The sequence below is a fragment of the Serinus canaria genome, chromosome 3, assembly GCF_022539315.1.
Source record: "Serinus canaria isolate serCan28SL12 chromosome 3, serCan2020, whole genome shotgun sequence".
Lineage (NCBI taxonomy): Eukaryota > Metazoa > Chordata > Aves > Passeriformes > Fringillidae > Serinus > Serinus canaria.
In genome coordinates this window covers 21760769-21787843 of record NC_066316.1, presented here as the reverse complement: position 1 = coordinate 21787843, position 27075 = coordinate 21760769, and the positions used below count along the sequence as shown (strand labels likewise).

At 41.3% G+C, this 27075-nt stretch overlaps 1 long non-coding RNA gene across 2 annotated transcripts; it reads right to left on the bottom strand.

Annotated features, from left to right (window-relative positions):
• Positions 1-782: 782 nt before the first annotated feature.
• On the bottom strand, positions 783-8999 carry LOC108962989 (uncharacterized). 2 transcript variants are annotated; one of them, XR_007777213.1, is made up of 3 exons: positions 8911-8999; positions 1237-1266; positions 783-1144 (listed from the first exon to the last, which is right to left on the bottom strand). It is a non-coding gene; the product is annotated as an uncharacterized LOC108962989 (long non-coding RNA). The 2 variants fall into 2 exon arrangements; XR_001991726.3 differs by having other exon boundaries at positions 783-1266.
• Positions 9000-27075: the final 18076 nt, after the last annotated feature.

The window sequence follows — 27075 nt, the reverse complement described above, 5'->3', positions numbered from 1 at the left end:
AATTTGGATTAAAAGAATGCTGTGAGGTTTCATTTTTTTGGAAAGGTGAGTTTTGATGTTACCTTAAACTGGTGAAAAAAAAATATATGAAAGTTCTGGCTGAAACTGTTTCCTCTGGAGTTTATTTCTAAAATCAAAACGCCTCTCTGATTTGAAGTTCTGAAACCCACTGCTGTGAATAAAAATGTGCAGCCATTTCATTTATTCATTTTGGAAGAATGAAAGAGGCAATGAGTAAAACTGCAGTGGGGTGAGGAAAACCTGCTGATCAGAATGAAGGTTACTTATATTACAATAAACATGTGTTGGTCTTGGCTAATATTGGTTTAAGTCACAGTCTCATTTGAACTCAAAGTGCCTTTTGCTTTGGCTGCTCAAAGGACACAATTGTCATCAAGGAAGTAAAATCTCTTCTGTTCCCCCAGCTGGAAGAAAAGAGATTGGAGGTGGCAGTGGAAGGGACAGGGCACAAGAAAGAAAAGGAAAGGAAGGCAGACGCTCGCACATAACTTCTTACAATGGCTCCAGCATGCCCTTCCATTGGCAGGAATCCTTTTGATCAAATCCTTGCCCTGGGCTGAAAGCGTTTTAATGAGCATACAGACACCGTCTTTTTTTCCTGGGCCTATTTTGTGTTCTTAAGGATAGCTAAGTAAAGCCTGCACTTAAATGAGCACGTCTGTGCTCCTTCAATGTGCTCGAGAGGGAACGCACGCTGCCTGAATGTGGAGGCTGAGCAGTGCCAGCCTGTAGGACAGAGGGAATATAGCACAGGAGGAAACTCGTTTTCATCAGCATTTTATTTGCTTGGGGAGGAGGAGTATACAAGCTCCAGAGAGGTGAGGATTTGGGGGTCAGGAGGAGTTTTTGGTGGCCCCCATGTCTTATTAAACCTCCACACACTGGTTTCTTTGAGATTGCCATCAAGGTGGTTCAGCCTGCTCCTTCTAGGTGCAGCCAGGAACACTTAGTGTGGTGCCCTGCTGGGTGATCTCACTCAGATGCTCTGGGACAATGTCCTGCACAGCTCCTTGTGGGAGCTTGCTCCTTGAACTCCATCTAGACCTGTGCTGTTAATTCTCCTGCTGGGGAGCACATGCTTGGCCACTTCTGCAGTGGTGATCTGTTGGTTCCTGTCTCCCCACTGCATTGAGGGCAGGTGTGGGACTGTAAGGATGAGCTCCTTTTGGCAGCAGTCTGGGAATAGTGGGTTTGTGGAGCTGAAGAAAACCTTACCTGGGCTGTCAACATGGATCTTCCAATGAGCTGTAAAAAACATTAAACATAGAATAAAAAAATAATTTAAAATAGGATTATGCTAGACAAAAGGCAAATGCAGTTTAATTTGTCACATCTCGTTATTCTGAGGCATTTGTGGGAAAAGGCAACTTTTGTCAGTGTGCCACAGGGTACTAGCAGTTACTGCAAAGCAATAAAGGGATGTTTTGGGCTTGGGGAAAAAAAACCAAAACATCACTAATTTCCAGTTTTCCTGTTAGGCTTCAAAGATGCAGGTACAAGAAGTGGGGGCCAAGACCTCTGTGCAGAAGAAGCAGAGCCTTCCCCAAAAAGACATGGAGAGGGTTGAAAGAAAATTTTGCCTTGACAGTAGCTGCCAACATGAAAACCTTTTAAAAGTTTTATTGATGTTCATCACAGGGGGTGCAACTACTCAGATTTGCATCCAAACAAGAGCCCTGCAGATTTTTTGAAATCCTGGTGACAAAGGTATGAAATTTATGATTTGTGACTGTTGTTCATCAACTGTGAATTGCCAAAACAAAGCCTCCAAAAAGGCAACTTTTATTTGTGACTGATGTGTTTGTGAACAGGACAGTGCCAGCACTGAAGCCCTGTCTGGTTTAGCTCAGGGTCCCAGATGCTGCTCAGGTAGAGCTCTTGCCTGGAACTGGTTGCCCCAGCAGTGTCAGCAATGCTCTTTCAATGAGGGGAGTGTTATCCCTGCATGGCTTTGGTGTGGCAAACAGGGATATCTGAAGGGACTGTGTACTTTCAGCAGTGTGGTGCTGCAGAAACAGAGGAAACTTATGTCATGAGCCCACAGTTTTTCTGGTTAGATATTTTGCCTCCAACGATGGCACAAATAGCCCTGGAATAGAGGTAAGACACCAAATATGGATATCAAGTTTAAAAAATCCCTGTTTTGTAATATTTAGGTATTTAGATAGGTTTTTGTAACTAGTGGTATTTCAGCTCATATCATCATTATTCCCATTGCTGCCTTTTTAACCATCTCCTTGCTTTTTCACCTCAATAACATTCTCCAACAGAGTCTGTTCTACAAGTTAAATATATGAAATGTAAAATATTTGTGCTTCCAGTTTTAATTTTACTGCATGTGTTTATTTAGGAGTCTCAGATTTATCCCATGTAGAATATGCATTAGGTCACTCACTTCTGCTCATGTTCATGTGAACTAACCTGCAGTACTGAAGGAAGAAGGCCTGTGCATCAAATCACTTTGGTTTCTCTTCTTGATAAGGATTCTTTCTGCTGCACCTGTTTCAGTGAGGTAACCAGATCCGTGGCACCAGCTAAGAAATATTTTTTTTTTGGCTGGTTGGTTTATTCTTTAATAATACAATATTTTTAGAGTTATTCTTTCACTTAACACAACTTTACAATTCAAAATATATTCCACCTGGTAAGTCTTAATTTTAAATATTTCATTAATTTAAAGGTTTGTTAATTTTTTTAGTTAGTTTTACCCTTCTAAATTTAGGGTGATTTTCTTTACCCAAAAGTATTACTAACAACTGACATTCTACACATGCACATGCATACAAACACATATATTTATAGTCCTACCTACATATAGGTTTGTGTATATATATGTTTGCATAGATACACTCACATCTGAACTTACTCTGCCTATTTCACTCAGCTTTTTAAAAAACCCTCCCTTCATGCTTCCTGCCTACAAGCTGTTATTGGCACAGGGCAATTAAGAAAATAATTAATTCATTAACTAATCTCAAGGATACCTGAACAAAATACCAAAACCAACAGAAACAAAAACTTCGGGGGCTTCACCTGTGAGAATGAACATGTAGAGAATTCAGGTAGCATGCAAGTACCTCAGAAAATGTTTATGTGGAAAATTGTCCATGCATTTTATGACTTGTTCACAAAAAATCTCAGTGCACAACTTAGCTAAATTACCGGCAAAGTTAAATTAGGCATGCACAGTTAGAATTGAAAACACCCCTTCTGCCTGCCTCACAGAGGCCCTGAGTTCATGGAGAATGGGAGCACACAAGTCCCTGATCTTCAGGCTGTAAGAAGATGGGCTGCCTGGATATCCACAAAACAAATTCTTAGCAGAAAAAACAGACTTTAACAAGAATGTTAAAAAATTACAACAGGATATATTTCAGCTATGGCATTTTTATATGCCACCTCCAAAGTATCAATTCTCTTACCAGAAAAATTCAATATTCACTACTGACAATGTTTCAGTGTCCCATCTGTACGTGTCAGCATTTTGGAAACATCCTACAATTCAGTATTTGAAATATTTCATTTTAAAAAGTGGTACACCACATCATTGTTTTGTTTATTTCCTGGTAGTAGCTTTTCTTTCAGACAGGACTTTACACACACACACACACACACACACACACACACACACACACACACACATATATATATATATATATATATATATATATATGTATGTATGCCAGTGTCTTTCATGTAGAATTTATCAGTATTGTGTATTTACAAACTAGTTGAACTAATCAGATTCCTGGGGTACATCCCTAGCCTAAATACACCTCAGCTGTGCCTTGATGCAGATAGAGGGAAGACTGCACTTTCAAAAGGCAAAAGCTCTGGCACATCAGGGGTTTGGATGCTGCAGAGACCGTGGGACCGGGCTTGTGCTACAGAACTAGGCATGGTTCTCAGGAGAAATTTGGGACATTCCTTGGAATGATGGCCCCTTTTTCTGAGTTTGAGGTGGGATCATAACATGTTTTATTCCAGGCAGAGCTATGTGACAAACATTCTTATGAATTTAGATGGTTTCATGTGGAGAAATTATATTTAAAGTGCCCACAGGCAGAGAGTGGGGGGAAAATGTGGGTTTTTTTAATTTCACTGGTTTACTTTCTTTAAGCAGCTTGTTGGCAGCCAGGCTTGCATAGGTATTTGGGTTCTGGAAGATGCAGGAAGTGTCTCATGGATCCCCCAGACCTTTTTGCAACAAGAACGACGTATGGTCACAGCAGAGGCTGCAGACGCTAATGGAAGATTTTGAAAGATCTAGCAAAGGAGCTCTATGAACCATTAATGATGATTTTCAACAAATCTTGGTGCCCTGGGGAGGTTCCAGAAGGCTGGAAGAAAGCTTATATAGAGCCAACATTTATAAAGGTTAAACGGGATGACTTGAGTAATTATAGGCCTGTCAACCTGACATCGATCCCAGGCAAAATACTGGAACAGCTGATATGAGACTTGATTAATAAGGAATTAAAGGAAGGTAATATAATTAATGCCTTTCAACATGGGTTTATGGAAAATAGATCTTGTCAAACAGGCTTGATATCATTTTTATGAGATTACAAGCTTGGTTGAGAAAGGTAATGGCACTGATGTAATGTACTTAGATATCTGTAAGGCATTTGACTTGGTACCACCTGACATTTTGGTTAATAAAGGAGAATGCTACAAAATCATTGCAGCAAACATCAAATGCATTAAAAACCAGCTAATTGGTACATCTCAGTATGTAATTGTAAATGGGGAATATTCTCTGAGCAAGTATGTCACCACTGGAATCCTGCAGAGAATGGTTCTGGGTCCTAAGCTATTTAACATTTCTAAACATGTCCTGAAAAAAGAAAAGCAGCCCTACAGGTTATACACCTTATACAGACTGCACTTACAGACCACACGGACACTAGGAAAGTAGACATTATTAAAATGAATGTGTTGCTGATAAGCTAGATGTTTTGGACAAAATGTAATGTTTTTTGTCTAGAAACAGCAAAAGTTGGCTTTATAGACTTTACTGTAAGAGGTGTGACTTCTAAAAGTACTTTGAACTCATTACAGGTGGATAATCAGGGAAACAAAACTTCCAGTGCAGTATGGTACCTAAAGGGTTATAATTGCATGTTCAGAAGGGAATGTCAGGTCTGAGCAGGGTGGGTTTATGTTACTGCTAATATTGGCATTCCCATTGTGAATCCACCTCAAGAGGGATGTTAATAGGCTGAGTAGCTGGGAGAACGCCCCAAAGTGCATGTAAGGAACTGCAAGAGATGATTTATCAGGAAGAGCTCAAGGAATTGTTTTCCTCCAGAAAACAGAAGACTAATGAAGTGAGCTGATCCCAGTCCAGACTGATGGGATTTGTTTTGTCCCATTTTGTCCATGCGAATGACAAGAATAGGGTTTAAACTCACCGCTTTGTCCCTTTATTCAGTCGGTGCAGAATTGATATATCTCCAGTGAGCAACTAATCCTGTACTGGGATAGCTGCAATTGCTGGGATTGATGGCTGGGATTGCCCTCAGGTAGCACCTGTTTCTCTCAATTGGTTACAGAAGGATCCCCAAACACTGGGTGAGACAAGATGCTTCATTTCTGTGTGGTTAACGTTGAGTGAGATAATCCCACACTAATTGCCTCCATGGGGAATGCAATTTTAAAATGAAGCCTCTTCAGTCTCTTAAATAGCAGGCTCTGAAGGCTAGAAGTTTTATAGGGACAAATTCAGATTAAAAATCAGGGGCACATTTTTCTGTGGGAATGTAATTAACCTTTGGTACAAACTGCCAAGGGTTGTGGCACTTTCTATACCAGTGGAAATTTTAAAATTAAGATGGAATGTTTTTCTGAAAGATTTGCTCTACTTAAAATGCTTGGATTTGGGGAAGTTAAGTGGCCTGCATGGTACAAGAGGTCAGAGAAGATCACTGATTTTGTCCTTTCTTGATTAATGATACTTGCCTCTATGTCTTGTGGTGCTAGTACACCTTTAAAAAATCTTCCCTTAAGTCTTTCTCCATTCTTAAATTTCCTTCCTGTTCACAGTAATTAGAATTCCTTACCTCGGAGAACAAAGCCATTAAAGACTTTGGGGTGTGTAAATATCCTGGAAATGAAGGATGACTAAAAATTTAGGTTATGCTGAAGAAACATAGATTATTAGAAAGAGCTTGGGTAACATGTGCTGCACAAGTGCTAATTGTGTGTCGGTCTTGTTGGAGGTGGGTGCTGACTGCTTACCAAATCTACTGCCAGCTTCCATGTAATTAGGGCACAAGTGTCTTGAAAAAGACACAGAGTGTTTTCAAAAATATCCCACAAAATGCCCCACAGTTTCCTTTCTGCAAGAGACACTGGAGCAAGGCCAGATCCACCCTGCTCTTGGCCTCCACACCCTGATGGTTCATGGTTCAGACTAGCAAGGTCACACTGTTGATGTGGGGTTAAGTGAACAGGAAAGCCATTAAAATTTATGTGATTTTGGCAATGTGCTGTATTTTCCCTGTCTCAATCCTATGATTGTCAGTATAAAAAAAAAATAATTAAAAACAGTAAATAGAAAGGAAAGGAAAAAAATAGCAAGGAGAAAAAGAGGAAAGAATTAGAGCCATTCAGAGAAAATTCTTTTCAGTTTAACATTGGCTTTACCATTTAGGTTAAAGTCGAAATCCCCATCACCAAAAGATGATGTGCTGGTGGAGATAGCACACTTCAGAAGCATTCAAAGAATGCAAAGAATTGATCTATGTCTAGAGACCGTCACAAAGTTTCCATATACATTTATTTGGGAGACCAGTTGGTTTTTATGCTTTATGAAAATTATCTACTCTGGAATTTTCCATATTTTGTCTTTGCATATGTAGAAACACACAAGAGAAAGCTTTTAATTTTAAACTGATAGTTACCAGCATCCTGTGTTTTAAAAGCCACTGTATTAACTGCTAGAGTTTGGATTTCAGATACCTTAATTTCTTATTTCATGTGGGCCAGGTTTTTGTCTACCTTTCCCAAGATGTACTGACAAGTGTTGAGATCAAATCATCCATTGTCGATCATATAAATATAACATATTCTCATAAATAAAAGGAGTTCTGCAGTTTCTCAGTGGGACTAGTGAATCATGGAGCCAAAGGGCAAGGAGGCTGTCAGAGTGACTAGGAAACACATGAGTTACAAGCCCATGAAGTACCAGGATATTCTAGAATCAAAACTCATAGCCTTTGGATGAAGATATGGGGGGAAAATGTAAAGATGAACACTGAGGAAAAATGAGAATCTTTGGAAGGTACAGGGATATTCAGGCACATAAGTAAGATGGAGCATGAAAAATCTATAGGTAAGACAAACTGAAAGCAGACTGAGCAAATGATATCATGTTGGGTGATTCCTAAAGAAAAATATTTGAGACCAAACCAATTCAAGGTAGTGTGTGCCTTAAATCCATGGACCCTCGGATCCTCAGGAGTGTGCCTTGATGTGAGGAAAGGATTTTGTTGCCTTCCTTTCCTACATGCTTTGGCAATGTTTTTAAGAAATTCTAAACACGCTGGGAAGTGAAAGCTCTTGGGCTATATGGTTAAATCTCCTCCAGACACCTTTGGAATGATGTGTTTAGTGAACATCCTGGGCTCTTCCTTCCTTTGCATTAGAGCTGGGGACACTTTGACCCTTGGCTGGAAATGCTGAATACTTGGAGGGGTAAGGAATCTGGGACATCTGACGAGCCCAGCTGGATGTACCATTGTGGCTGAGCATCTCCTAAAAGGAAGATCAGCCATACTTCACCAGGGGGTTTCTCCACCTGAAATGCAAGGAAATTGCACCTTGGTGCCCATGACTTCTCCTGCTCCTGTCACTCAGACAACAGTTGGTCAAATGCTACCTGGAAAATTCAAAACAAGCCCAACCCAAGAGTCACAGCCAGGCCTTGCTTCCCAACTTTCACTTTCCATGATGATTTTCTGCCTGAATACATATAAAAGGAAGTAAATGGGAATTCAAATTCTGTGACAACTCATTATAGTTTTTTTCTGCTTCAGTAACCTTATTGATTACAGAAAAGACTGATTGAACTTATGCTTCATATTTTTTCCCCCAACACTTTCAATAAATCCCCTTTATGTGCCACAAAAAAATAAATAAATAAGTAAAGTGTGTCTTCCTGACAGCTGGCTGTAGAGTAAACTTAGAGCACCTGCTTTCTTCCCTTTTGTTCATTTTTTACTGCTAAATGAATAACACTTAACACTAAATAAAGAAGGAGGGTGACCATGACTACTGAAAAAAATTCAAAGGCAGCCTGTGTGTTGCTTGTAAAGAACTGATTGCAAACATGTAGTGTAGGGCAGATAACAATATTCCTGCACAACAATCTAGCAGTAATTCACACTGTGGTTTAAGTGCCAGATCCTCATGAAAGACACTGAATAATCTGAGGCAACTCTACTCTGTCAGGTGCCACACATTTCTCTGGCAAATTTAACAGATAACACGTTTAAAGGTGCTGGTGGGACAAGCAGTGTCCTTGGAAGCTGGCAGGAGGGGACACAAGCAACTCTGCCTTATTTTGGCCCCATCTGTAGGAAGGTTTGGGGAAAAAAACCCCAACGTTCTTGAGGTCTTGATTATTTTGTTGGTAAATAACCATCTGCTTCTTTCTGATCAAGAGCCAGCATAGTAAGGTATGACCCCAGGGAAAGCTGTGATTGATACTCCGCCACCTCTGTTAGCAGGGGTGCCACACAAAAGATAGCGCGGGGCCCACCAGTGGCCCGTGATGAAAAAGAATACACTTTCTTTAAAAATGTAAATGATCCGCTATTATAAAGGGATGCAGGTGGCATAGGGGAAAAGCCCAGCCATCAAACACCTCATTTCTGTCATACCTACCTACCCTCCCCTCTCCCACTCGTTTGTCAGTCCAGCTGCTGATCTTCGCTCCGGAGAGAGCGGCGTCCCCGGCGCGGCATCACCCCCGGGTTGTGTCGTCTGCCCCAGCCACGTCTTTGTCACTGGCTCACCACTGACTCAGAGTGTGACCTTGGGCAAGTCCCCTAAGCTCTTTGTGCGTCAGTTTATCTACTGGTGAACTAGATATAATACTTTTACCGGGGATTATGGCAATTAAATGCTGTTTGTAAAGCACGCCGAGATCCTCCATGCTCCAGAAAGGAATATTCTGGCTATGAGGCTGCTGTGCAGATCCATCACAGCCTACCAGGGAGAGCTGCTGCTAAGTTCCTGGGCTGTCTTCCTTGTTTCCAAGGACTTTGAGGACCCGTCCTGGGAAGTGGGAGTGCTAAAGAGATCAAGAGTCAAGAGTTTTTTGCTGAGCAAAATGGTTAGGTACACTGTTGTATTGTCACTTGTGGCAGTCCTTGTGTATTCTGTGTTAAAAAAAGAAATAAGTTCAGCTGCTTATAAGTGTTTCTATCTATTCAACATTTGAAAAAATCAGCTGCTGAGAATTGTTTTTGGGGATTCAGTGTTTGCATCCTTCCCTGCAACTCAGTATTACCACTGGTAAAGAGTGAATTTTACTGGTGGGGAAACTGTTCAATGAATTAAAAAAAAAAAAAGGGAGTGGGGGGAAATAGGTTATAGAACCCTCTGGTGCCTGGTGGATTTTTTCACTTAGGTATTTCAGCTTAATATGCTTTTAGTGGAAAGATTCCAAAATGTACAACCAGAGAAAAAAAAAAAAAATGGGGGGGGGAATTTCCCAGGCAAAATAACTAGAGGTAAATTCAGTGTTTTTCCACTCCAGTGAACCCAACCTTTGCTTTTATTCTGGTGCAAACAGCTGCAGGTGCCTCAAGTCAGCCAGTTCTATCTATCTGCAATGTCATCCATGTTTACTTGCAGCACTGGACTTTCGATTCTGTCAGGGTGCCAATCCAACGGGCCGCCAGGCACTGCAGCTGACAGTCAAATCTGTAATGCTGAATCCTTCTTCTGGAAAAAAGGGCTAAAGAGGTTAATACACTCAAGTAAGGATAAACACACCAGCTGTTATAGTTTCTAATATTTAATGTCATTATCAAATAAAATAAGTCCTAAGAAATAAAAAATATGCAGCCTCCAAATCACACATCTTTGTTAGGATTAATAAATTATCCAAAAACCTACACTATAAAATAATAATAGAGAGCCTACAATTGAATTCATATTTGCTCTTCTGTTCTGCTGATGTTTCTCTGTGCTGATACAATTACCTTTTGCTGTTTTATCAATAGTGATGTCATGGACCACACAGTATCTATAGATAGGATCATTGGAATATAGAAATCAGGGATGGATTATTGAAATATAGGAAAATATTATATAACTTTTTTTTTTTTTATTTTGAGGTGCTTGTAGAAATATTTTCTCTGATTTACTGAGTGTTATCATTCATAGATTTCATTACTCTTGTTCTTCCTCTTTTGCAAAAATCTGCTTAGGATCATAGGAATAATGAGTCTTGCAAGAACAAGAAGGGAGTGCTTTTTTGTGTGCTTGTGTGTGAAATCTCAAAGGGTGGCCCCCAACACATTACTGGGGCTAAATATTTTTAGAGTCAGGAAGTGAATCTGTGTTTTCCTCCTATCATTATAATTTCAGCTTCTAGTGCTTTTTGTCAGTGTGGAATAAACAGGAGCTGACTTGAACGTGTTGAGAAAGGTTGAGGAATACACACAAACACACAATGGAAGAGGCTTCCCAGCCCGCACAACAGCCTGCAGTGGGCTCAGCTTCCAGTTTATGGTCTGTGTTACAGCGAGACACACTCCCTGCCTTGTACTCGGTCTATGGAATTGCAATTGGTCTGTGACCAATTCCATAAATATCCTCGAATTTTAGGATTTATTAGCCAGCCCTTTCAAATTGCATCAGACTGAACTTGCCAATGTATTTCCGCTTTCTGTTTGGTTTTAAAAGATTTCTCTGGTTGTTGCTTAACTGTGGCCAGAGGCGCAGGGTTTGGTGGGGGTTCTGGGGTCTGGCTTTTTTGGTAAAGGCAGTGCTGCTGCTTGACCTGGGATCACTGCTCCCACCAGACACTTTGAGGCTCAGAAGGAGACATTTACCCTTGTTCTCTGAGTTATCCAAATCAATCTGAAGTGTGACTAGTGGGCTTCTTTTGCTAGCCACGCAGGCGCGTCTATTTCTCCCATTGTACTTCTTACCAAAACAGAGAACAGAAGTTTTTTTTCCCACCAGTACAAGTACCAGGTGTAAGGTAGAGCTGTGTAAATCACAGAAATACCTTCTCATGAGAAAACAGTCATTCTGAAATTATCCCCTCTCCCTTCACCACCCCCCTTAAACGGTGAGATTTTAAATTTTGTTTTTAAGCTGCTTTTTTTTTTTTTTTCCCAGTAAATGCTCTCCAGAAAAAAAAAAAAAAAAAAAGAAAAAAAAGAAAAAGAAAAATCTCTTCCAGGGGAAGCAAACTGGAATTTCTTGGGGCGTGCCAGCTGCCTGGCAAAAAGGGAGAGCGGCGGGAGCCTCATCGGCAGGCTGCTGCAGGCTGGCCACCCCATGCCTGCCTCTCCTCCTCCTCCTCCTCCTTCTCCTCGCCTTCCCCCTAGCCTGGCTGCTGGGGAGGCAGCTGGGCTGCAGGGCCGGCAGAGCGCCAGGGCACTCAACCTCCCCTCCTCCCTCTTCCAGACCTGCTGCATCTCCCCAGCTGCCTGCCTGGAAGACTATTGTCAATTTTGTTCTCTCCGTGCAGACGACAACAAAATCGACAGGAGCCTTCCAGCCAAGCAGCCATGGAGCCATCAGTTTGATTTTTCCTAATAGCAAATCAGAAATTTCTGGCAAAATTGAAATTTTTCCATAAAGGAAATCCCAATTTTATAAAAGGCATATTTTTCCCCCAGAAAGTCATTCCAACAGAATATTCCCAGCTGCCGTAGTTCGAGAGACCTTTGAATTAAAGTCTATAGAAAAAAGCTGCTCGTGTGCTTGGCTGTGAAATAAGGGTGGGTGAACAGTCAAATACAAATAGAAACTGCCTGGGAACCAATGTGCAGGGTCCCATCATCCAGGGATCAGGCCTGAGGTATTTCCCTGACCTTAAAGGAGCTATGAAGGGTGGCATCTTTCCTATAAAGTACTAGAGATGACAATTAAGACTTACATAGCAAGGTTACATCTTCTCTGAGTAATTTACACAGTCCTGAACTCTGGTGAGAATAATTCCCAACCCCAATTACAACCAAACTGGTTCAGAAAAGTATTGCAGCTTTTGTGGCCTCGTTGGAACAGAAACATTTTCAGCAGTGGCATATCAGACACTGTGAGAGAGAAGGGAAAAAAAAGAATTTTTCACTCAGAGTTGCGCTACAATTGTCACCTTTGTTTCACCTCCCTGCTGTTGGGGGCAATTCTCTCTGTGGTAAACAGGCCAGTGGTCCTGCCTGTAGCATCCATGGATCTATGGAATCTATGGATTTCAGGCAGAGTTGCCCCCATGCCAGTGATGTTGGGGAGTCCCAGTGCATGACCTGAGCACAGCTTTCACAGGGCTGTGAGATGAGAAGCTGCAGACAGTCAGGACCCATTGTCTTCAGCAGATTTCTCTCTGTGATGTCTTCACTCTGTGCTGAAGACATTGCCCTTCTTTCCAGCTGCAGGACTGTAGACTGGACTAGAAAATGCCTCCACTTTTGTGGTTTTCCCCTGGCAGGGGTGCCAAATGCCAGCTCCAGGTTCCCAGAGGAGTGGGGACAATCCCTGTTGTTAGCACCTGAGTGGGGCAATTTTGAAAACCTTTCCTTGTGGTGTGACCATCCCTTTTCCCCAGTGCCCTGGCAGCAGCAGTGAGGAGCAGCCAGCACAGTCTCCCGCTGAAGGCACCTGGAGCTTCAGCTGAAAGAGAGCTGCAAGGGGGGCAGGTGTGGTCTGTGCTCCTGAGCTGTGCCAGGCCTTGGGCAGGCTCTCTGCCACAGGTGACCTCCTGCCCAATGGCAGCAGCTTTTCACAGAACAGCACAGGAGCCTTTCACACGCTCTAGAAATATTCTGCAAGTAAAGCACCATTAAGTAATCAAAAGGCAGCACAGAAGAACTTCTGTCAGATGTTTGGGTGTCAATAAAAATGGTCAAGCGCAGAGCAAATCCCTGGAGATGTGGTGAGGTGAACTCCCTGTGTGGTTCCTGGTGGGCAGAGCACCTTGCCATGGGATTGCAGGATCCACACCCCATAGGGGCTGCACATTGCCCCTCCCGTGGTACTGGTTATACTCCACCAGAGATGCCTGCAGTACAGAGGCACAGCGGGGTGAGTTCAAGGGTGGAGTGGCAGCTTTCTTTCTGAGTGCACCAGCCTTCACAGATATAAACCAACCCCTTTATTTGCATGTAAATATTTGGAATTAATTCTTGATAGTTTTGTTTTCAAGTGTTCATTAAAACTTCTCTCCCCTATATTTTATTCATATAGATCAGTCTTTGGCCAACATCTTTCATAAAGTGCTGAAATTTGCCCTTGAGGCATCAGATGGAGTAGTCAGATTGTCAAATAAGTCTCCTAATTGAAGTTAACACTGGCACAATATTTGTCTTTTGAAAATAAACATTGCCAGCAAAGTTGCAGGTCCACCACTCTGTGTGCTGTGGCAGTGTGGGAGAGCCACGGAGTATAGAGCAGAAAAAGGGGAATTTGAGATGAGAAATAGCTCAGAAACGGGCATGTTAGCATATTGTTTCAGTGAAATACCAAACATGCTGCATTTATTAAAAAATCCAGCAAAAGCTGCTTTTTGTGTTGAAGCTCCTTTTGTGTATCAGGTATAAAGAATAAATAAATATTCTCTTTAAGCAATGCATTTGGGTTTTTATATCTTAAAGGGTCAGAAGCAGACATGGGAAATCAATAGTTCTCCTTGTGCTGTGAGAAATTAATCAGTAACTTTGGAGACAATCTGTGTTTAAGAAAACAAACTGAAAGAACATCACATGGCTTTTAAAGACGTCCTCATGTGACATTCCCAGTGGGTTTGAGGCACTAAAGGACTGAGTGTTTTCCAGTGCAATGCTTACAAGAAAACTGGAACCAGAACACGAGACAGGGCATTGTTTGATGATGCCCACTTCAAGATGAGTTGGGAAGTGGGTGTTACTGCCTTTTGAAGAAGCCTGATAATGTATTTTTTTGTGCTGGTTAACTCTCTCTGAGGGTAAAGTCACAGACCTGGGTTCTGCCTCTCACCCTGAGTACTGATTTACCTCTCACTGCAAACCTGGCATCTGGCTTTAGCACAGTGCTCAAAATGACTGTACTCCCAAAGCACATATTTGGCTTGAGTGGAAGTGGGGTCCATGCTTAAGGGTGTGCTTGGACTTCTGTGGGCAGTGCCAGCGACCAGATAGGACCACTTCAGGCACCAGGTGACATGCAAAAATAACAGAATGTGGGTCCTAATGAAGCCTCTAAAGCCTGGGTTTCTCTTCTTCCTCTTCACACATTTAACAATAAAGAATGCTGGTTGCTATTTGCTGTTTGCCACAATTTTGAATAAGAATCTTCTGTGAATGGTAGAAATGCAGAACCCGTGCTCCATAATGTTAATGTACATCACCTGACCCTGTCTCTGCTCCATAGCTATTTGTTTGTATGTAGCAAATCCAGAAGTGATAGATGGATGTGCAGCATTCAGGTTCCCATCACTGGCAGGTTTTGGAATTCATGGTCAGTGATAATTCAGATACCTGGACTGAAAATTCAACTTCATCAACAGCAAGAGGACTTTTAGATAAACCGAGCAGTCAGTGCTCATACAGCTGACTTCTGCCTTAAGTGTCTGTCCTGTCTGGGAAGCTCCTTGGGTACTCTGCCTGTACTGCTAGGCAATCCCATACCTGACCTAAGCAAATCCTAAGAGTGAAGTGAAACAACTTCATTTAAAATGACTGCAGGGTGTCCATCCTGCTGCCCAGTGAGTGCAGCTGCTCCATGCTGCATGCCCTGCTGCTTTCAACCCAGCCCAGTGCAGGGCTGCCCCAAAGATGTAGAGAATCCTTGATCCAGCAGGGCCTGGAAGGGCTCCAGAGTGGAACTGCTGCAAGGGGAGCAGAAAGATGATGTAAAATTATGTGTGTCCCTCGGTCTCCCCAGGCAGAAAGCTCTGGAGAGCTGAGTGCTCTAACACACACCACGGTAAGGACAGAGCGCTCGCAGGGAGGCTGAGCGGCTCTGAGCCACGGGATGCAGTCTGGGAGCTTCAGTTTAAAGCACTAATACCCTAATGGGGCTCCCACTGATCAAACAAAGCCTGCTGACTTTGAGACGAGCAGAATGAGGCTTTTGTAACAAGGTAATACAACACAGGCATTGCTTGATGGGAAGTAAAGACTCACTGATAGCATGGGAGCAATTGCTGATCCTACTTCCATTACCTTTATTGGGAGCAGCCCCAAAATATTTAAGTGGAGATTGGCATATCACATATATATAATCTAAAGTATCTCAGGATTTATGCAGTGGTACCAGCCCAGAGACAGACAGATGAAATATTACTGCTACTACATTTAATTTATAATCTTCATCTGACTAAACCTGTTCCTACCTACTTATATGGACCCCATTACCAAAGTGGCTGAGCAGCTGCCAGTTATTTAGAAATATAAATAAAACAGCAGAGATTATTTAGTTCTCTGCCTCCCTTACTTCTCCTGTAAGATTTCCTGTGAGGTTTGCCCTTGGCTTGTTTAAGGTCTTGTGCATAAGTGAATGGCACTGGGAATATCCATGTTTGTTTTAAACCTTTTGAGAAGAACAAGTCTACCAAAAAGAAATGAACATTTATTTCTGAATATATTGAGAACAATGACTATCAGAAAGCATAAAAGCAAATAATGAAGACTAGCTCCAGGAGCTCTGAGAATTTCATTGCACAAGCTCACAAACTTTCCCTGTTTGTTCACAGTCCAGATTGTTCTTGTCAAATGTCATGGGAGGTCATGTTGGTGGAAGGAGATGTGATATCTCAGGAAGCAAAGTCCAATACCCTGAGTGGCCTTGACTATCAAGACAGAAGCACTGGACAAACCAAAGGAATTTGTGCCTCTGAGCAAATATCTTTAGAAGTTTTCAGAGCTCATGGCTTTATTGCTAGATGTGATAAACAGCCATGGCAAGACTTCAAAGTCAAGCAGCGCACTGATGTCCAACCTTGTCTCATAGGGGTGGCTGCATGCTTTTGGCTGGTCAGTCACAGGCAGAAAATTGATTGCCAAGGACTGAGTAAAGATGTGCACTTGCCCTCTTTGTATCAACAACTCTCCAGCCCTCAGCAGGAAGAGGAAGCACTGCAGCTCCCAGCCCGTCAGAGAGCTGCTCTCGGAGAATGTGCTGCTGGCTGGGGCTGGATTGAGACACACAGGACCAAAGCTGGCTCCTCTTTGGGATAAATACTCAGCCTAGTTCTCACCATGTCCTATTCTCATCACATGGCAATCAGGGGCTGCATCTCGTGAGGGTGCAATATGGAGCAACAGTGGCTCTGAGAGTGGTCCAAAAGAAGGAACATGAAATATTTCAAGATGTTTCCTCCACACCAGGACAGGACTATATTATCTCGTTCCTATTTCTGGCTGTTGCTTGAGGTCATGAATCTCCACCAATGGATAAAAAGATAGTCCTGGACCCTTTTCATAATTGTTTCTGGATATATCCTTCCTCAATCTTATTCTGCACAAAACTTCTTGAATAGCTCATTTAAGGAGAAAACACTTGAAAAGTATATTAGCAAACTCTTTCAGTGGGGTAAAACCATCCACATGGAAAATTCAAGTTTTCAAGAGAGCCATTAAGTGTGATTAAACCTTTAAAAAGGGAGAACAATGAATGCAGCCTTGTATTTAGCAATTTCATATCTTTAATTGTACAAAGATTTTCTTTAAAAGCACAAGGCTGAAAGGAAGCTGAATGTTACAGTATTTACTGAAGGAAAGCAATGAGAGAAGGCCTGCTCAGTAGCTAATGGAGTGAAGCCCAGAAATAATGACAAAAAAGCGGTAACGACCGCTCTCCAACACAACATATATAAAAGAGGAAGCCATAAAAAGGCAACAATTCTTGACTTAGCTTTGAGTTTCACAATGACAGTGATTACAGATAGCAAGTGGAAGAGCATATAAGCCATGATGAAATCTGGTTGGCTGTGCAATTGAGATTCAAGTGAAAGAAAGCAACAGGGACATTGAATTTCTGCAGCACAAATTTTGGATGGGGTATGAGAAATGGAAAGAAAGGAAGAAAGAGCAAGGCCATCAAAAAGTTCAGCAGAAAATGAATATATTCTTGTCCATTCCATCTAATAATAAACACAGTAGGGGCCAGATCCTCAGCTGGTGATGCCAGTGTTTGAGCTAGTTTGCTGTTCCTGCAGATGTGCTGTCACACTGTGCACATGTCCCAGCACACTGTAGCCTGTGCCACCTTGCAGCAGCTTCACAAGCAGAAAAATTTTGACTATCACAAACTTGAATAAAAATAAAAAAAGGGGGGAGGGCTAAAATCAAGCTGATTACAGCATACAGTAGTTATATTTCTGGTACATTTGATGCTTAGTGTTATTTTAAATAGAAAGTATTTTGATCCATTCATGACACGTGCTAATTACCAACTTTATTTTTCCTGATTGATATTTTTAAAAAGCAGTGTTTACATCTGATCTGCAAGCACATGAGTGCATGGCTTTCTTCATGCATGTAATACTAAGTTTAGATATGCATGAACTTTTCTGTGACAGACTTATGTTATCTCAGTTACAGCCTTAATTGTACTTCAAATGCTAGTGAGTAGCCAAAGCTTTTCCTAAAGCTTTCCCTCTGCCTATCTGTGAACAGCCTGAAAGTGCAATGTTTATTCTCTTGTATATTCAGAAGAGTTCTTTATATTTGGGATTCTAGAGAAATTAAAAAATATAACAAAATTTAACCAGCCCAGAACCTTAAATGTACAGAGTCCAGAAAACAGATGAATCTCAAAAATACTGAAATTGCAAGCAGATGACTGGCAGCAGGAAAGCCCCAGTCCAGTGTTGGTGGTCCCAGGCAGGGGGAGTATCATAGAGCACAACACAAACCCAGTAAATTCACAGGGAAAAGGCTGACTGAGGTTTGATGCTGTCACGTAGAAATGTTGAGCAGAACCATATCAGCTCTCTGAGGGGTTTGCCTGCACAGGTTTCTTGCACTTGCACAGACTAACACAATCTGTAAGCTTATTACTTAAAGTCATGGCTACTTTCATGAGCAGTGACATAAGGAGTCAGGGAGGAAAGGAGGGATGATGTGCAGGTGGCAGCACATTGCAAGCAGAGCAGAAGGATGATGAAAATAGATATGATTTCAAGGCCTGTAAAAGCTAGCAAGAGTGTGGGACAAACGTATGAGAAACTGAAAAGTCTGATGCCTACCATGGAAGCAGTGGCTTGCTGATGGTGGCCATAAGGGGATACTTCTGATAGGGGTGATCAAAATAAAGAATCAGATGAAAATGCTGTTCCATAGCAGGCAACACTGTCTGCAATTGCATTCTCATTCACAGAATAGTTTCAGTTGGAAACAGAGAGCACACTGACATTGAATCTGAGCAGTGGTTTGTGAGCCTGATAACTTGTGGGGAGATGTGTTGGCTTAACATGCTACTTCCCTCTCTGCAAAAACATACCTCATATTTGTCATGAGAGCATCAGGACTGTAGCAGTAGTGCTAATCCTCCTTGCACTAGTGATGCAGTGGAACACATGTAGCCCACAGACCAGCCTGGGTTATCCAAGTGAACACACACTTCTTCTTTGGTGTTTCCTTTGCTTTTATGTAATAACAGATAAACAGACACGGTCCTGGAAAAATTGCTTGTTTTCTTTAACTTTTGGTCCTGGTATTGAATTAGAGCAAGTGCCTGAAGCTGGAGGCTCCCTGCTTTTGGAAACAGCTCTGTCACTGAATCATATTTAGTAAGTGATTTTAACAATCAGAAGAGTCCATCATGGGACAGACTCTCCAGGTTTGGCTAATAATTTTGGAACACTTGATGTTTTTAATTGCGAAGATGGTTTCAGTCTGGTAGCCCTGAAAACAACATTCAAATCTGAGACATAATTGTTGTTAGAAGCACTGAAAAGATCTGTTATTAGAGGCACGGATATTTCCTGTAGTCCCAGCACCTCTGGAAAATTTTGGCTGGAGACATCATCAGAAACCTGCATGACAAATGAAGAAGAGGGCAATGCCTGCTATGTAGATTTTGCAGTCTGTCATCAGTGAAGACATATGAAAATCAGTGGATGGAAAAGGGGTTTTGAGTGGGAAAGATGAATGAAAGTGCTCCCTATAGACAATATACACTGAGGTTTTGTTAATAAAGAAACAGTGCAAATACAGAGTTCCAGTGTCTTAAATAAAAACAAACTAAATTTCTTTGTGCCATAGCTCTTAGCCTGTAATAATGGGCACTTAAGGAAGATTATATTGTGTGATTATAATCAAAAATACATCCTTATGTAAACAAAATTACTAATTGATTTGTATAGGCTACATCCCTGACACTCCCAGGACTGTGGCATTTTTTTCCAATGAAACCCTTAGGCAGCTACTCTTTATGGATAAGGCAGGAGCATCTGGATGCACAATAGCTCCTGCATTAGCGAAGTTGCTGGGCACAGAGTCTGTTTGCATCGACTAACTGGTGGTGACCAGGAGCCATTATTTCCAAGGGATACAATGGCCAGCAGGAACATTACACTCACAATACTGAAGAATGCAAATGCATTAGCTCCTGACCTCCCAGGAAATGGTATGTGGCACTGCTGCTCCAAAAGTTCTGAAACTGGTTTGCAAGTACTTATGTCTACTTGCTCAGAGAAAATGACACCTGTCACTTGTTCTGTTTTGACCTCTGAGGAGGATGAATGGACTCACATACATGATCTTTAAAAACACGTTCACATCGAGAGCAGGAGGGCTTGGAGTGAGCAGGTTGAGGGGGCCTAGCAGAAATGAACTGTTGTGAGTGGGGTGTGAAATAAAAGCTTGGTCACATGGGGGAATAGCAAACCAGCCAGCAAAGCTGTTGGAGAGATTTTTTTGGTTCCCAGAGGATCAAGAATGGTTAAACAAAGGTGCTTTTGAAAGTGTATCACAAGGCCTTCACTAGTCACTCACCATTTGGTGTCCATCAGATTTGGTCCTTGTGCAGGCTAGGGCTGTTTGGCACCCTCAGGGAAGGTGCATTTACTTAAACTAAGCCTGAATTTGACCTGACACTACAGGTAGGAGAGATGTGCTACTGGAAAAGCACAATGAGAAGCACACACAGGAAACCAGGGACTGCAGGGTAAAAAATTATCCTGGATGGGTGAGCCCACCAGGATCACAAATGATAACTGTGTCCAGTTTCCCTTGTTGCACCAGCCCACGGTGTGAGTGATGCATTTTGGTGATCATGTCCAAAACTTTGATCAAGCTTCATTTCGTTTGCTTCATTTTTTAACTGTTGTTTTTCTCCTCATTATCTTACTGTGATGAAATGGTAAAACTGTCTCTACACCTTAACTGTGTGTTTCTTGTACTTACAAGCTGGTAAACAAATTTGACCTTTAGTGGGTTTTATTAGGGTCACTGAAGCCCTTGGTTTCCTAGCTTTGCTTTGTAATGCTTGTTTTTCCCTTTCTTTTGCTCTCCCTCTCACATGCACAAACATACACACATGTCCATGTGCACCTGCTTCCATATTTGCTTTCATATGATTCCTTTTTCCTGGAACCTTTTTCCAAACAAGTTCTAAAGGCCCCAGCAAAATGCTGTTTCAAAATTATTGCTGTTGTTGTGTTCCTGTTCACTAGGAGGTCAAAAATATTGAACAAGTTGTTGCTGTTTAGAAAAATACAACGAAAATTTGAGCTTTCTTTTTCATTGGTGATTTGTAGTCTCTGTTTTCTCACTGACCCTAGTTCAAAATGTGCGTTGGGCTGCCTGTGGAATATTTTGGGATGGCCAACATGGCAATGCAGGAAGTTATTATCTGTGTCCTGCTTTTCTTTATGTTTGGGAGAAGGACAAATTGTGGCAGCTGGACACCTGGTATAGCTCATGCTGCTGGGCAGACTCAGGGGGCCAGGAAGAAATTCCACCAGCACATTTTCTGTAAGCAAGTGACAGAAAGTGAGTGCAAAAGAAAAGGATGTGAGCTAGATGATATTGAAGGTGTTTAAAAATCCCAATTAAAATTTAGAGAAGTGCAAGTGTCCCTGAACTAAGAGAGCCACACTTTCCTAAACTGCCTGCTGGAGAGGCAGCTATGGGGCTGTTGGAGATGCCTTTAAAGGAATGCAGAAATGAGCATGTCCACAATGATACAGGGATTTAAAAATACACCCAATCCTATGAGATCCTCTGTTAGACTATTTCTAAACTGCAGATAGCACAAGCTGCATGAGTAATCTGCAGGAATGAGGCTCCTTCATCAGGAGTAACCCAGTCCCACTCTCAGGAACACCAGCGCCGTGCATGGCTGGTTTCAGGGTTGTGCTGTTTCCCTGCAGCTGAGAACTGAGTGGTCAGTGTGGTTTTGACTTGGGAAGGTACTGCCAGAAAGCTGAATTTAAGAGGAGAAACAAGCTTCTGAAAGGCTGTTGCCATCGTGTTACTGAAATGTTCTAATTCTAATGAGAATTTTAACCATTTCTTTTAATCTGTATTTCTGCACAGAAGAGGATGAGAATATTGGGGGAAAATAATAATTATGCAAATCAGAATCAGAAATTAGTGGTAAGACTAACTTTGCAAAAGGGAAATATTTTCCCCATCTTTAAATTTCTTTCCTCACCTCATTGAAGCTGGATGCATGCGAAAGAATTTTGTTAGACCCAGACTCTTGACTCTGTGATATCAGGTCAGCCTGTTGCTCAGCCTGGTGCACTCAACTTGAATGGAAAGATGCTGTAAACCCCAAAAAGAAGAACCACACTTGCAAGCACAGTGATAGTAATTTTTTTCCTCATATATTTACCGTTACTTCCAGATACAAAGGGTATCTGTGTTCACTTTGTTTAAAACAACAGGAATACTTTATTTGTGTTGCACCCAGTTTTACTTTGGTTTTTAAGGACAAAGATGGGGTTTCTACCACATTTGTGAGAACCTTATTCCCACCAGAGTTCTGCCAAAATGGTCTGAGTGTGGCCACCAACTGACTTGTCCTTTCCATGTCTGTGCTGTGTGACCAGTGGGGCTCATCAGTGGTGCATGGTGAGAGCTGCTGGGGAGAGCAATGCCTGAGAAAAAAATAATTGCCAAGGTATTTTCAAGAGAAATATGAGGGGCAGGCAGGACTTGACATGAGAAAGGATGGGAAGGTCAGAGGGGGGGGCAACTGTGGCATTCAGGCAGGGCCTTTTTGTCAACATTGGGTCTGGGGGTGTTTTTTACCCCGTATGGAAGCACAATGCAGTGTGTGGATAGATGGCAGTGAATGTAAGTTCCTTGAAAACAAAATAAGCAAGTACTTGGCCCAGACACTGTGGGTACAATTGCTTATCCAATCCAATGGAGATGGGTTTCACAAGGGCCTCCTGTTGTCCTAAAACATCTTATTCTCCTTGTTAAAAGGCATTTAAAAGCACAAAATACTTTTATTAAAAATGCTTTTCAGGGCTATATGATGCTAAAAGCACTTTCTATGGCTTACATTGCTATTTAGGAGAGCATGTTATTTCTTTTTAATTTGCTCACTCATTCCTGAATAACTTTTCATAGGACTCCAGACACTGCAGTGTGACAGCTAAACCAAGGAGCATCGGATGCGATGGAATTGCTCTACAAGCAACCTTGCCAAAGGCCCTTTTGCTGCACAAAGCTGGCTCTATCTTTGTATATTGAGGGAGCTAAATCAATGTTAAATGCTTGGCTCTTTTCACAGGACAATGACCAGGACCTAAGCTGCGTCCTTCCCTTTTGATTGACACTTGAAACGTTGAGTTGGAATCAGCCAGAGGCACTGCTACAAGCCTGAAGCCTCTGCTGGGGATAACAACTGGTGACATCTGCAGAAAGGCCGACAAAAGGCAGTTGAAAGCCGTGTTTGTTGCTTTCCCCTCTCAGATCTCCTCCCTTTCATGGAGCTCCTTACTTGCTTTAATATTATGATTCAGCACCTGGCTCTTTTGAACCTTGCTTTAAACTTCAAAAGGCGAGGTGGTATTAACAAACATGAAACGAAAAAGTGGCAGTAGTTTGATTTACTGTTGTCGTCTTATCAAGGGGGTTTTTTGTCACCAGCTGCCACTTTCTGTCATCTTTGGAACCATTATCATTTCTCTAAAATCTAAAAGACTCCACTTAATAACAGCTTTGAATACAGGCAGGATCAGTAACCTATACAGTTCTGGGATGACAGAACCGTCAAATGAAAAGAAAGATGTTGCCAAAAAAAAAAAAAAATCCTTAAGAAAAAACCCCAATAAAACAAATAAAAGCTGTGGTACTTCTAAGTGACCTTGATTTCAGAATTAAACAAATCGAGCGCAATTCCATTGTTCTTTTTGGATTCATTCTGCACTTTCCTTGCAACATTTCTTTTTTGTTCTCAGGACTAAGCAAAAACAAAGCCAAGGCTTCCAGAACAACTGCTCAGTGCACAACGAGCACTTGGTATCACATGAGCCCCATAAGCTCCTCACTTGTAAAAGTGCCAGTGATAATTGCCAGTCTCCTTCCACTGCCGCCCTGGTGCAGCAGCTCTCATCCAGCCTGGGATGGAGCCTCCAAAGCTGCCTTGCTCTGGCAGGCTCCCTGGTCAAAACTCTATTTAACTCTCACTTTTACAGCACCTTTCCATGTTTCCCTGCCATCTTTCCCAACAGACCTGTGCTGTCCTTTGGCTGCCAGGGCAGAACCTGAAATGCCTCAGTGCCTTGTCAGGCCAGTTTGTCTTCCAAAACTTTCCAGGTTCAGTTAAAGGCAATCAAATAAAAGCAAGCAAGTTTCTGATCACCAACCTGCTGCACTTTCTGTGCAGGTCACTCTACTGTCCTCTGCAGAAAACATCCCTATCCCTTTTCTTGCTTGCTGTATAATGCTATCCAAAATGAACCTACCTGGAAGAAGAAATTTCTCTTGGTGTCTTCTAAACTCCTGAATTATTTGATGGGCATGTCTCAGACCAGTGCTATGTGGCTTTTATCTCATAGACCTGAACCTGCACTTCTGCTCCTGTGCATTTTGGTAGTACTTTCCACCCTACAAAAAAATCTCCAAATGATCCCCTCTCCTGTCCCAGGTGAAGTGTCCTCCCTCCCACAACCTACACAAACAACACACGGTGACAGGGAAATGGCTGCTCCAAAACATCTTCTCCCAGTATCTCAGCAGCTGGACTCCCTCTGCTGCCCATCGCCCCCTTTCCAGACTCTTTTCATCACAGGGATCTGGAATGGTTTAATTCCAGCATTTCTTGGTAGAATGGAGATGAAAACAACAGAGTGAATATCCTCTGGAATGTGAAAATGCTGATGTTCTGACTGATTGAAAACCAGGATTGCCAGAATCCAAAGTTGATTATGGGTCTTTTTTTGGATTGGGATATGACAAAACTCATACAAAAGTGAGATGGGGGTTGCTAAAAATACCTATTATCTTCTGACAGAAGGCTCACTGTGTAATCACACTGAGGTTTTCTCACGGAGCATGTCCACATTTGAAATTTTAGTCATTTTAACAACTGTTAATTACCACATGCTAACTAGCAGAAGTGTGTGTGGGGGAGATGTTGTATATTTATTTGTTCCAGACTTGGAACATATTAGAATGTAGGCTTTATTCCAGTTTACTGTCCTATGAATGAATGTGTTATCCAATTACAAATGAAAGATATCACAAGAACAAATAAGTAAGGATCTTTTCCCAGGATGTTTTTTGATGAGGAAACCCAGAATATGTTTACCACATTGGGTCCAGTGAAAAATCTATTCTTCAGCCTTTTAAAGGTGCCTGTGACACACAGGAACAGAAGAAAAGTGCCTGTGTAGGGAGGAAGAATAATGGAGAGGTGGCTTTTTATTTTACTTTTTTTATTTTACTTTTCTTTTAGAAAAATAAATTCTGAGATAAAAAATGGGAAATGCATGGGAAAGTAGTGGTGTAATGGAATGGATGCCTCTGAATTAGGATGAATGCAAGAGAAGAGCTGATGACCATATTATACATGTACATACATATATGAATTTTTTTTTTAATTCAGCCACTATATTGTCAGTATATTCAACAATACATATGTTCAATATATTTGTAATTACAGCAACATATATGTATTTTGAATTTACTGAATTTTGGCTTTATCATTTCCTTGACAGATTTTGGAAATGAGAAAACTGAGATCAGACTTAAAATCACTGACAGCATAATCCAAGATAAATATCTGACAGGTTAAGGAAACTCACAGCATCTGGAGAGGTTGAAGATGCAATCCCCACATCTACTGCATATCTTTTCAATCTCTAAAAACTGCCTGTAATAATTCCCAGAAAGAGAAAGATGTACAACATTAAAATAGTTTCACAGTGTCTGTCAGAGAGGTCTCCAGTGCTGGCAGAAGAAGCCAAAAAGGGGAACTGGAGAATTACCTGGTGTCTGGGATTCAAAATAAAAGCTACTGGTGTTGGAAGAATACCTCCAGAAGGAGCATCTCTCTTTGTGGAAAGAAATGTCAAAGGGAAAGGGACTGGAAATGTTCCTGTAGCCTACATTTATTTCTAAATTAAAAACAACCCCTAAAAAACAACAAACAGAAGCACTGCAAGGATTTCGTCAGCTCCAGCAGCTCTGATGCAATTTTGCAAGTAGTTTAATCAAGATGCAGCCACTCCCAGGCAAATGGAATGATAAAAAAGTAATAAAAAAAGTAAAGTCAATGTGAATCAGCTTTCTACATAGTCTGATCCAGACTTGTTTTCAGGAAAAACTGTGAATGGAGATTGTTTCTTCTGAAAGAATGAGGCTGTGGATCTGTGTCAAGCAGGTGGCACCATATAAGGTATTTTAGAAACAAAAAACTAGAATGAGTATCCTATAATACTGATAGAATTTGTAGTAAATGTAATTGGGAATGAGATAAATAACTGAGTTTAAATATATATCTGGGCTTATGAATTCTTTAGAGGGAAGTGATGGACACAAATCTGTCAGAGCTTCTTTGAAAAACCTCAGTGACAGTCAGACAGAAAACATGAATGTAAAAAAATCACTGAAAAATAGAAATTAGATGAATACCAGCAACATCCTGTGCTGAGAGCAGCTTTTCTCACTCCTCCTCCTCCTCCAAAATATAAAAATAAAAAATATTCAATTGCACAAGTGTAGGAACAGATAAGCATTAGAAAATACAACCAGAGAAGAGAGAAAATAACACAGACTGTGTGTCTTGAAAAATAAATAGGTTTAGAAAATCCTAAAAAATGCAGAGAAGGTGACTAGAGAATAATTATGATTATTTGTTATTTCTTAGAACACAAGAACTAAGACAACCTGATGAAATGAGGAGGCAACAGAATCAAAAGAAATTACATTTACATGTGCTGCTCTATTTAATTTTACAACTTATTCCCAAGTGGTGCTGTAGAAGCTCAGGGTACAAATGGCTTCAAAAAGCAACTACACAGAAAGATCCCTAAAGTGAAGATATTTTTTTTCCTGAACAGTTATCTTTGGACAGTTAATTTTCCTAATATAAATAAACCTTTAAAATTTATGAGTGTTAATATGCTAAACTGCAGTACTTTTATCAGCTGTGATCTCTCCTGTGTCCATATTTCATACAGCAACTGCCCTTCCCCTTTGTCAAAGTTTTCTTACAGAAGTTTAGCTTTCATCTGTATGTATGAGGGTTAACTTAAACCATCCTTTGAAAAATGAACTTGTATCTAGCTTTAATTGGGCAGCATGGGTGTTTTCAAGAGTTTTCAGTAGATGGAGGACATAAGTAGCACGTTTTAAAGTTCTTCTGACACCAGTTAAGTGTTTGCAGGGTTAAGTTAGAAGAATTTATGTAGAAAAAAAAGCA